We start from the raw sequence: 8871 nt of genomic DNA, 5'->3' as shown, positions 1-8871 counted from the left end.
AAAAAAAAAAAAAAAAAAAAAAAAAACAGAATACAAAATTCTTTTTACAACTAATAATGCTAAACTTTAAATTGAAAGCAAGCCTAATTAAGGGCTAAAATTATGATAATGCAATAAATTATAAAAATGTAATGGTGGTCCTAACATGCATGACTAGAATGTAGTACAGTCTACGTGTGACACAGCACCTGAATTCAACACCCCTCAAACTCATCTATACCCTGGTCAGTGAGACAAATCACGGTCTTGGATATTGCAGCAGAATTCTAGATGTGCACCTTCAAAATTTCTGGGCTCAACTTATGGCCAAATGGCAGCAAACTGTTCACAGACAAATTCCGGTCTGTTTGCCTCACTTGGAGTAGCACCATTTTAAAATGGCTGTCAGGGATTGCCTCTGGATAGAGATGACATTTGAGCAGAAACTTGAAAGCAGGGAGGCTACCTGTCTTGTACATATTTGGGGGAAGGCCCTATAGGTAGTGGGGCCAGCAGGTGTAAAGTCCCTCAGGCAGAAACATGTTTGTGTGCTTTAGAAGTAGCCAGGGGGGCAGCGTGGTGGCCTCACAGTGGAGAAGGGGCAGGGTCACGTGGGATGGGGTTGGAGACACGTGGGCAGGGGCTAGAGGACACTGGGCTTTGTAGTCAAGATAACAACTTTTGGGCCGGGCACGGTGGCTCATGCCTGTAATCCCAGCACTTTGGGAGGCCGAGGTGGGTGGATCACCTGAGGTCAGGAGTTCAAGACCAGCCTGCCCAACATGGTGAAACCCTGTCTCTACTAAAAATACAAAAATTAGCCAGGCATGGTGGCACGTACCTGTAATCCCAGCTACTCGGGAGGCCAAGCCACAAGAATAGCTTGAACCCAGGAGGCAGAGGTTGCAGTGAACTGAGATAGTGCCATTGCACTCCAGCCTGGGCAACAGAGTGAGACTCTCTCTCAAAAACAACAACAACAACAAACTTGATTTTACTTGGAGTGGGGGATTTGAGCTGGGGAGTGACATGTTCAGGTAAGTAATTTACTCCCAATTTAAACTTTCCAGGGTTACCCACAATTCCCCTGCATATGGCAAATCTTGCAGTAGATCAGGAGGGTCTGGGGTCAAGAGGAGGAAGCAAATGTCACTGAAGTGGCTACATTGTCTAGGGCATAAATCTGGGGTTTGGCTGGGCGTGGTGGCTCACACCTGTAATCCCAGCACTTTGGGAGGCCAAAGTGAGTGGATCACCTGAAGTTGGGAGTTCAAGAACAGCCTGACCAACATGGAGAAACCCCATCTCTACTAAAAATACAAAATTAGCCAGGCGTTTTGTATTTTTTTACAAAATTAGCCAGGCGTTTTGTATTTTGTAAAAATACAAAATTAGCCAGTCTCACAAGTAGCTGGGAGTACCCAGCCTGTACTCCCAGCTACTTGTGAGACTGAAGCAAGAGAATCATTTGAACCCGGGAGACTGCGACTGCGGTGAGCCAAGACTGCACCATTGCACTCCAGCCTGGGAAACAAGAGCGAAATTCAGTCTCAAAACAAAACAAAACAAAAAAACCCAGCGATCATTGTCAGGCACCAGAGTAATTTAGGACATGGACACACAGGAAGAGTTTAGGAGCAGAGGTTTTACAGTTAGAAGAGAAGAGAAAGAAAAACAGGTTCCTTGGTAAAGAAAGTGTGTCTGGAGTTGGTTCCTGCCAGTGGGTTCGTGGTCTCACTGACTTCAAGAATGGAGCCGCGAAACTTCATGGTGTTACAGTTCTTAAAGATGGCACGGACCCAAAGAGTGAACAGCAGCAAGATTTATCGAGAAGAGCAAAAGAGCAAAGCTTCCACAGCGTTGATTGGAACCCAAGCAAGTTACTGCTGCTGGCTGAGGGTTGGCCAGCTTTTATTCCCTTATTTGTCCCCGCCCATGTTCTGTTTCTGTCCTATCAGAGGGCCCTTTTTTCAATCCTCCCACAACTGACTACTTTTAGACTCCTACTGATTGGTGCATTTTACAGAGCGCTGATTGTTCCATTTTACAGAGTGCTGATTGGTGCATTTTACAATCCTCTTGCTAGCTGCAGAGCACCGACTGGTGCATTTTACAATCCTCTTGTAAGACAGAAAACTTTTCCATGTCCCCACTCAACCCAGGAAGTCCAGCTGGCTTTACCTGGAGTCTCCGAGCAGAAAGGACTGGCTGATGGAGAATGCACCGAGTTTTATAGTTCAGTTTGAGGAGGCGTTGTCTGATTTACTAGGCCTCACAGATTGGTTCCATCAGGTATGACATTTACAAAGCTCTTGGGGAAGGCTGGTCGCCCTACCCTAATCTTCTTATGCAAATGGACTTTGCAGTTGATGTGGGGCCATTTTGTCTGCTTCTTGCTGTACACATGGCTGGCAGAGAAGGCAAGATGGAGCTGCCATCTTGAAAATGTCTAGTCCTTAGTTTCTGCTGGCATTCATCTGTGCAACAAGCTGTCAGCTTGTTTGTCTATGTCTGCAGCTCAACTTTACCAGCTGCTCTTTGTTAGAAAATGATTTGGGGCTGCTTTTCATTAAAAGGAAAGCCCTCCCGAGGACTCCCATGCCCTTGCTATCTCCCTAAGTAATTCCTTTTTAACTCCTATATCACTACAAGCCAGCTTTCCTGGGAGTCCCCTAGTTTCTCTCCAGGGCCTAGGTCACTTCCTGTCCCCACTGAATCTGTCAACATCTTTTTGGTGCATTCAGGCCTCCTAGCTCTCCTCCACAGTACAGCCTTGAATTCATCACCAACTTTTCACATAGTGAACAGATGTAGCCATTCCAAATCACTCAGGGTCTTCATTCTGAACCCAAATCACCATTCTGTGCTTTAAACGATATCTCCCTTGCAGTTTGGTGTGGGCATAGAACTAAATTCTGGCCAATGGGGCTTGAGCAGAAGTGATGCGTGCAACTTTCAGGTCATGCCCCTTGCCCCTTCGTTTCTTTCTGCAGGAGGGAATACAGATGAGTTGGCGGGATCAGGAGCAGCCATGTTGCACCAAGAGAAGATGAAAAAAGCATATGTTGCAGATTGCAAAGTAACTAGGTAAGCATTCGAGTCCCTAAAACTATTCCTGGTATTACTGGTAGCGGCATAAAACTAGCTTGGACTTCTGTGTGTCAGAGAAATAAACCTTCATCTCACTTAAATCAGTATTATTTGGGGCCACTCTCCCTGTAGTAGGCGTGAAACTAGTATCCTAATTTAACTGTCAAAAGAAAAAAAAAGTGAGGCGAGAAAATAAGGAATCAAGGAACAAAAGTCAGGTTTTACTCACTTCATAGTTTGGCTCAAAAGCAACTTTGAATACGTGAGAAATGCAATAAATAATCATGCATACAGAGAAATTCCTCAAGTGACAAATGCTTTTACTTTCATTTCCTCTCTTGAGAATTGACAGAGTAAGTTTCAGATGCATGTGCTGACACTCATGTCAGTAACATCAGCTCAGGTTAAACTTTGGTCGTATTATCCTTTCGACTACCTAAGGGACTCATGGCCAGTATATTTTACAGCCCCCAGGGCTAGTTCCTGAATTCTCACCTGAGAATGAATTCCCTAAGTCTGTAATGTTTCATCATCTTGCAACACAGATAAGCCTGTGTTTAGAGCAGGCTTTTCCATATGAGTCTCTTTCACATTGGGGCTGAGTAGAAGGTGATTGACCTGCCTGAGACTTCATCAGTTTGGAGTTTATGTTCCACGTGGTGTTGGAGGGAGCAATGGAGGCTGTGAAATCAGACATCGTGCTTTTTGACAGGGTTGTTTGATGACTCGCCCAAGCCAGTTTTAATCTCAGTGCACAGTCTAGTTTCCCTTCTCCCAACAGTAGCCTGATGCAGCTGTGCTTGCACTGTCCTTAAGCCTGTTGCTATTGTTATGTGGTGCCACTGAGGCCAACACTGCGTGTGTGTGTGTGTGTGTATGTGTGTTGGAAGGAGTAGGAAAGTGAGGATGATTTTCAACCACTAAACCCTCAAGGGACCATCTTCTGAAGCCTGGCATCATCATTTTTGTTCTCAAGAACATTTAAGTCAAAAATAACAAGGTTCCTTTTGCTCATCTTCAGATCATTCTACTTGTTTGATGCAACTGCGGGCAAGAAGGTCAATTCTTTCTGCTGCCATTTCATAATTCTAGTGTATTACAAAGAGATGGGGGCCGGATATGGTGCTCATGCCTGTAATCCTAGCACTTTGGGAGGTCAAGGTGGGAGGATCACTTGAGGTCAGGAGTTCAAGACCAGCCTGAGCAACATAGCAAGGCCCCCATCTCTACAAAAAATTTTAAAAATTAGCTGGGCATGGTGACACCCACCTGTAGTCCCAGCTGCTTGGGAGGCTGAGGCAGGAGGATTGCTTGAGCCCAGGAGTTTAAGGTCGCAGTGAGCTTCAAGTATTTATACCTTCAATCATACCATTTGTGGCTTAGGAACCCCTAATATATTACAGGGAGGGTAATGTAGACACCAAGAAAGTGATTGAAAACAATTTATGCCTAAATACATTTGTATTCTTTTTTAGAGAAACCTAGTAGACAAACTAAAAGCTACTAAGCAAATAAATCAAGGGACTGTATTTTACAAAACGACTCAATTTATGCATCATTTAAAGAGTGTGGGTCCCTTGGGCACTTTAAACACAGTTGCATTGGTTAAACAGTTGCTTCATTCAGATCCCTCTAGGAACTTGGGCAGCACAGGGGAAGGTGGGCCTCTGTTCCTACTGTGCGGTCCTGGTGGTCTGTGTGGGTATCTTCTTTTACCGGGTTAAGTGATAAAAATGGTGTCTTGTGCTCTTTTATCCAAGTCCAAGGGCATCTTTGTGGGTGTGAGGTTGCAATTGTACCTTTCCTCCCTGGGCTGAATCCACAAAGAAGAAGAGAAAACTCACATTTCTGGAGGCCTGGCTAAGCCCTGGAATAAAATGGTTGCCTGAGAGGAACTGCAAGTTTGGGAGGCAGGGACTCTTTTTATTGTAACCAAGAGTGGAGTCCTCCATTTCTTTTTCTTTCTTCTTCTTCTTTTTTTTTTTTTGAGACAGTGTCACTTTGTCACCTAGGCTGGAGTGCAGTGGCACAATCTCGGGTCTCTGTAGCCTCTGCCTCCTGGGTTCAAGCTATTCTCCTGCCTCAATCTCTCAAGTAGTTCAACCTCTCAACCACGCCCAGCTAAGTTTTCGTATTTTTAGTAGAGACAGGGTTCACTACGTTGGCCAGGCTGGTCTCAAACTCCTGACATCAGGTGACCCACCCACCTCGTCCTCCCAAAGTGCTAGGATTACAGGCGTGAGCCACCGTGTCCCGCGTCCTCCGTTTCTTTTACTTTCCCTTAGTCAATCATGGAGACAGTGAAGGCATAAAAGTGTTCATGTTAAAGACCTTTTTGAAAATCCAGCCACTTCCTGTCTGTTACACTCCAGCTGCCTATGTCCTCATCATGTAATGGAAGGGTCACACTAGAAGAGCAATGGGCCACCTACTGTCTAATGTCACCATCCTCCTGCTGAGCTTGGGGAAAGCATCACTCTTTGCTCTGAACCCAGACCTAACCTCTGGATCTTGCTCTACGCCATGCTCCAGAAAGCCACCACTATCAATCTGAGTTGCCACAAAAATTCAATTTTTTGTTTAATAGACTTAGGATCTTCAGTGAAACTTATGGCCATCCCCAATGGTCACTTCCATCTCTAACATCTCATGACTTTATGAAAATAAAACAACCAGCTATAATCAGGGAGAGAACACAGTTAGGAGTTAGTGGATGAGGGTGAGGGTCATGGGTGAGTCACTTCCCTTCTCAAGCCCCCTACTCTGTCCTTCAGATCTACATGTTACTGTCTCAGGGCAGGTTCCCTGACCATCTTGTTTGCAATGACAACTGTACCTCCCACCTCTAAGTACTCCCTACTCCACTTCCCATTTTATATCTGATCATTAGCATTTGTGATGGTTAATTTTATGTTTCGTCTTGATTGGATCATGGGGTTCCCACATATTTGACAAAACGTCATTTCCGATTCTGTCTATGAGTGGATCACCCTCCTTAATGGGCTGTTGAGGGCTGTAAGGCAGAGGAAAGGAGAATTTGGTCCTTTTTCTTTTTCTTTTTTTGGAGACAAAGTCTCACTCTGTCACCCAGGCTGGAGTGCAGTGGTGCGATCTTGACTCACTGCAACCTCTGCCTCCTGGGTTCAAGCGATTCTCCCGCCTCAGCCTCCCAAATAGCTGGGATTACAGGCACGTGCCACCATGCCCAGCTAATTTTTGTATTTTTAGTAGAGACAGGGTTTCACCATGTTGGCCAGGCTGGCCTCAAACTCCTGAGCTCAAGTGGTCCATCTGCCTCGGCCCCACAAAGTGCTGGGATTACAGCTGTGAGCCACATCGCCCGGCCCTGAATTTGGCCCTTCTTTTCTGCCAGACGACTTGAGCTGGAATATCAGTCTCTCCTTCCCTCAGACTGCAATTCACGTCGTCAGCTCTCCTGGTTCTCAGGCCTTTGGACTCAGATTGAATGACACCCCTGGCTTTCCCCAGCTGCCAGCTTGCAGATGGCAGATGGTGGGACTTCTCAGCCTCCATAACCACATAAGCCAATTCCTTATAATAACTCTTCTTCTCTTTCTCTCCTCTCCCCTTTCTTATTTTGAGCTGATTATTTTGGGAAACTGCAACCACAGGAGAAGCTCTGAAAACAGTGGAAGTTACCCTATCATCCACATTGTCCCAGGAAGAGAGGATGACTCTAAGTCACTGGAGACGGATATACGTTGTTGATGGAGAAGGCACTGACTTAAGTCTCCATAACAAATCTTACTCTTATTTGCCAGTTTTTCCTGAGCGTAACCAACTTTCCCTGCACCCTTCTTTTAGTTTCAGTAGACATGGTATTTAAGTCTGAGTTCAAAGCCACCGCTTCAAAATTTACCAATTTCTCTGGGTGTCTCCCCTATATATACTACACGAGGTATACATGTTCATAATCTTCTCTTTATCTGTCTCTTTTTAATCTGTTTTTTTTGTTGTTGTTGTTACAGTGACCCATCCTAACTAAGAACTATGAAAGATGGAGAGAAAATTATCTACTTCCCTACACTGATAGTAATGTAAAATAGTATAGCCACTCTGGAAAATATCAGTTTCTTAAAAAGCTAAACACTTGGCCAGGTGCAGTGGCTCACACCTGTAATCCTAGCACTTTGGGAGGCCAAGGCGGGCAGATCACCTGAGGTCAGGGGTTTGAGACCAGGCTGGCCAACATGTCAAAACTCTGTCACTAGTGAAAAACAAAAATTAGCTGGGCATGATGGCAGGCACGAATAATCCCAGCAATTCAGGAGGCTGAGGCAAGAGAATGGCCTGAACCCGGGAGTGTGGAGGTTGCTGTGAGCCAAGATCGCACCACTGCACTTCAGCCTGGGCAGCAGAGTGACACTGTCTCAAAAAAAAAAAAACAAAAAAACTCTGATCCCTGAATGAATGCTCGGGGAGACTGCTTTTGAGTAATAATGAAACTCTGGTCTCCCACACAGACAGCTCTGCATGAATGACTCTTTCTCTATCGAAATTCCCCTGTCTTGATAAAACAGCTCTGTCTAGGCAGTGGGCAGGGTGAACCTGCTGGGCAGTTACAGCATGAGGCAGCCTTGTAGTGATGGCACAGTTGTGTATCTCAATTGTGTTGGTGGTTACAGGAAGCTACACTCGTAATAAGATTGTATAGAAGTACACACGTGTACTTCTTATAAAACCAATGAAATCTGAATCAGCTCTATGGAGCATTTCAATGTCAATTTCCTGATTTTGATTTTGTACTGTAATTATTCAAGATGTTAACCACCACTGAAGGAGGCAAGGTATAGGGTACACTGGGCCTCCCTGAATACTTTCTTTGAACCTTCTGGTGACTCTATCATTATTTCAAAATGAAAAGTTAAAAAAAAATTGTAGTTGGCCCTCAAGCTTGGCATTTGGTCAGTGGGGACCCACACGGCTTCAACATGTGTTTCAAGAAGTGTTATTTCTGCTCGGGGCCCATCTACCCTGGCCACAGCATGATGTTCATCCGCAACAACTGCAAAGTGTTCAGATTTTGTAAATCTAAATGTCATAAACACTTCAAAAAGAAGTGCAATCCTCACAAAGTTAGGTGGACCAAAGCATTCCAGAAAGCAGCTGGTAAAGAGCTTACAGTGGATAATTCATTTGAATTTGACAAACATAGAAATGAACCTATCAAATACCAGTGAGAGCTATGGAATTAAACTATTGGTGCAATGAAGAGAGTTGAAGAGATCAAACAGAAATGCCAAGCTAAATTTATAATGAACAAATTGAAGAAAAATAAAGAGCTACAGAAGTTCAGGATATCAAAGAAATCAAGCAAAACATCCATCTTTATCCAAGCCCCTCTTGCAGGCAAAGGGAAGGAGTTGGAAGAGAAAATGATACAGCAGTTACAACAAGATGTGGACATGAAGATGCTTCTTAAACATCTCTGTAACCATTTCTTTTATGTACATTTGAAAATGCCCTTTGGAGACTTGGAACTGTTAAATTATTAGTTTATTTTTTATGTAAGTTCTCTTAAATGAAAAGTGATTAAAATATATCTCTCCTACATTGCCATCTACCAAACATCAGATATTACGAATGTTAGATTGCATCTCAGTGTTAAATCTTCACTGATAGATGCACTTATGTAAATCATGAAAATTCTACTTAAGTGAATTGTGGATGTAAAATGGTTATGTCATTTGGATAATGGCACTGGGCAGCATTTGTATAATAACTAATGGCAAAAATTCATGGCTGGTGACATATAAAATAAAATATTCTTTGCAGTAAAAT

The 8871-nt window shown here is 44.0% G+C and overlaps 1 pseudogene; it reads left to right on the top strand.

Annotated features, from left to right (window-relative positions):
- The first annotated feature begins 8021 nt into the window (after positions 1-8021).
- Positions 8022-8585, top strand: LOC108541039 (probable ribosome biogenesis protein RLP24 pseudogene; annotated as a pseudogene).
- Positions 8586-8871: the final 286 nt, after the last annotated feature.

Source organism: Rhinopithecus bieti, unplaced genomic scaffold, assembly GCF_001698545.2.
Source record: "Rhinopithecus bieti isolate Rb0 unplaced genomic scaffold, ASM169854v2 scaffold_17861, whole genome shotgun sequence".
NCBI lineage: Eukaryota > Metazoa > Chordata > Mammalia > Primates > Cercopithecidae > Rhinopithecus > Rhinopithecus bieti.
This window is presented reverse-complemented; position numbering and strand designations above follow the sequence as displayed.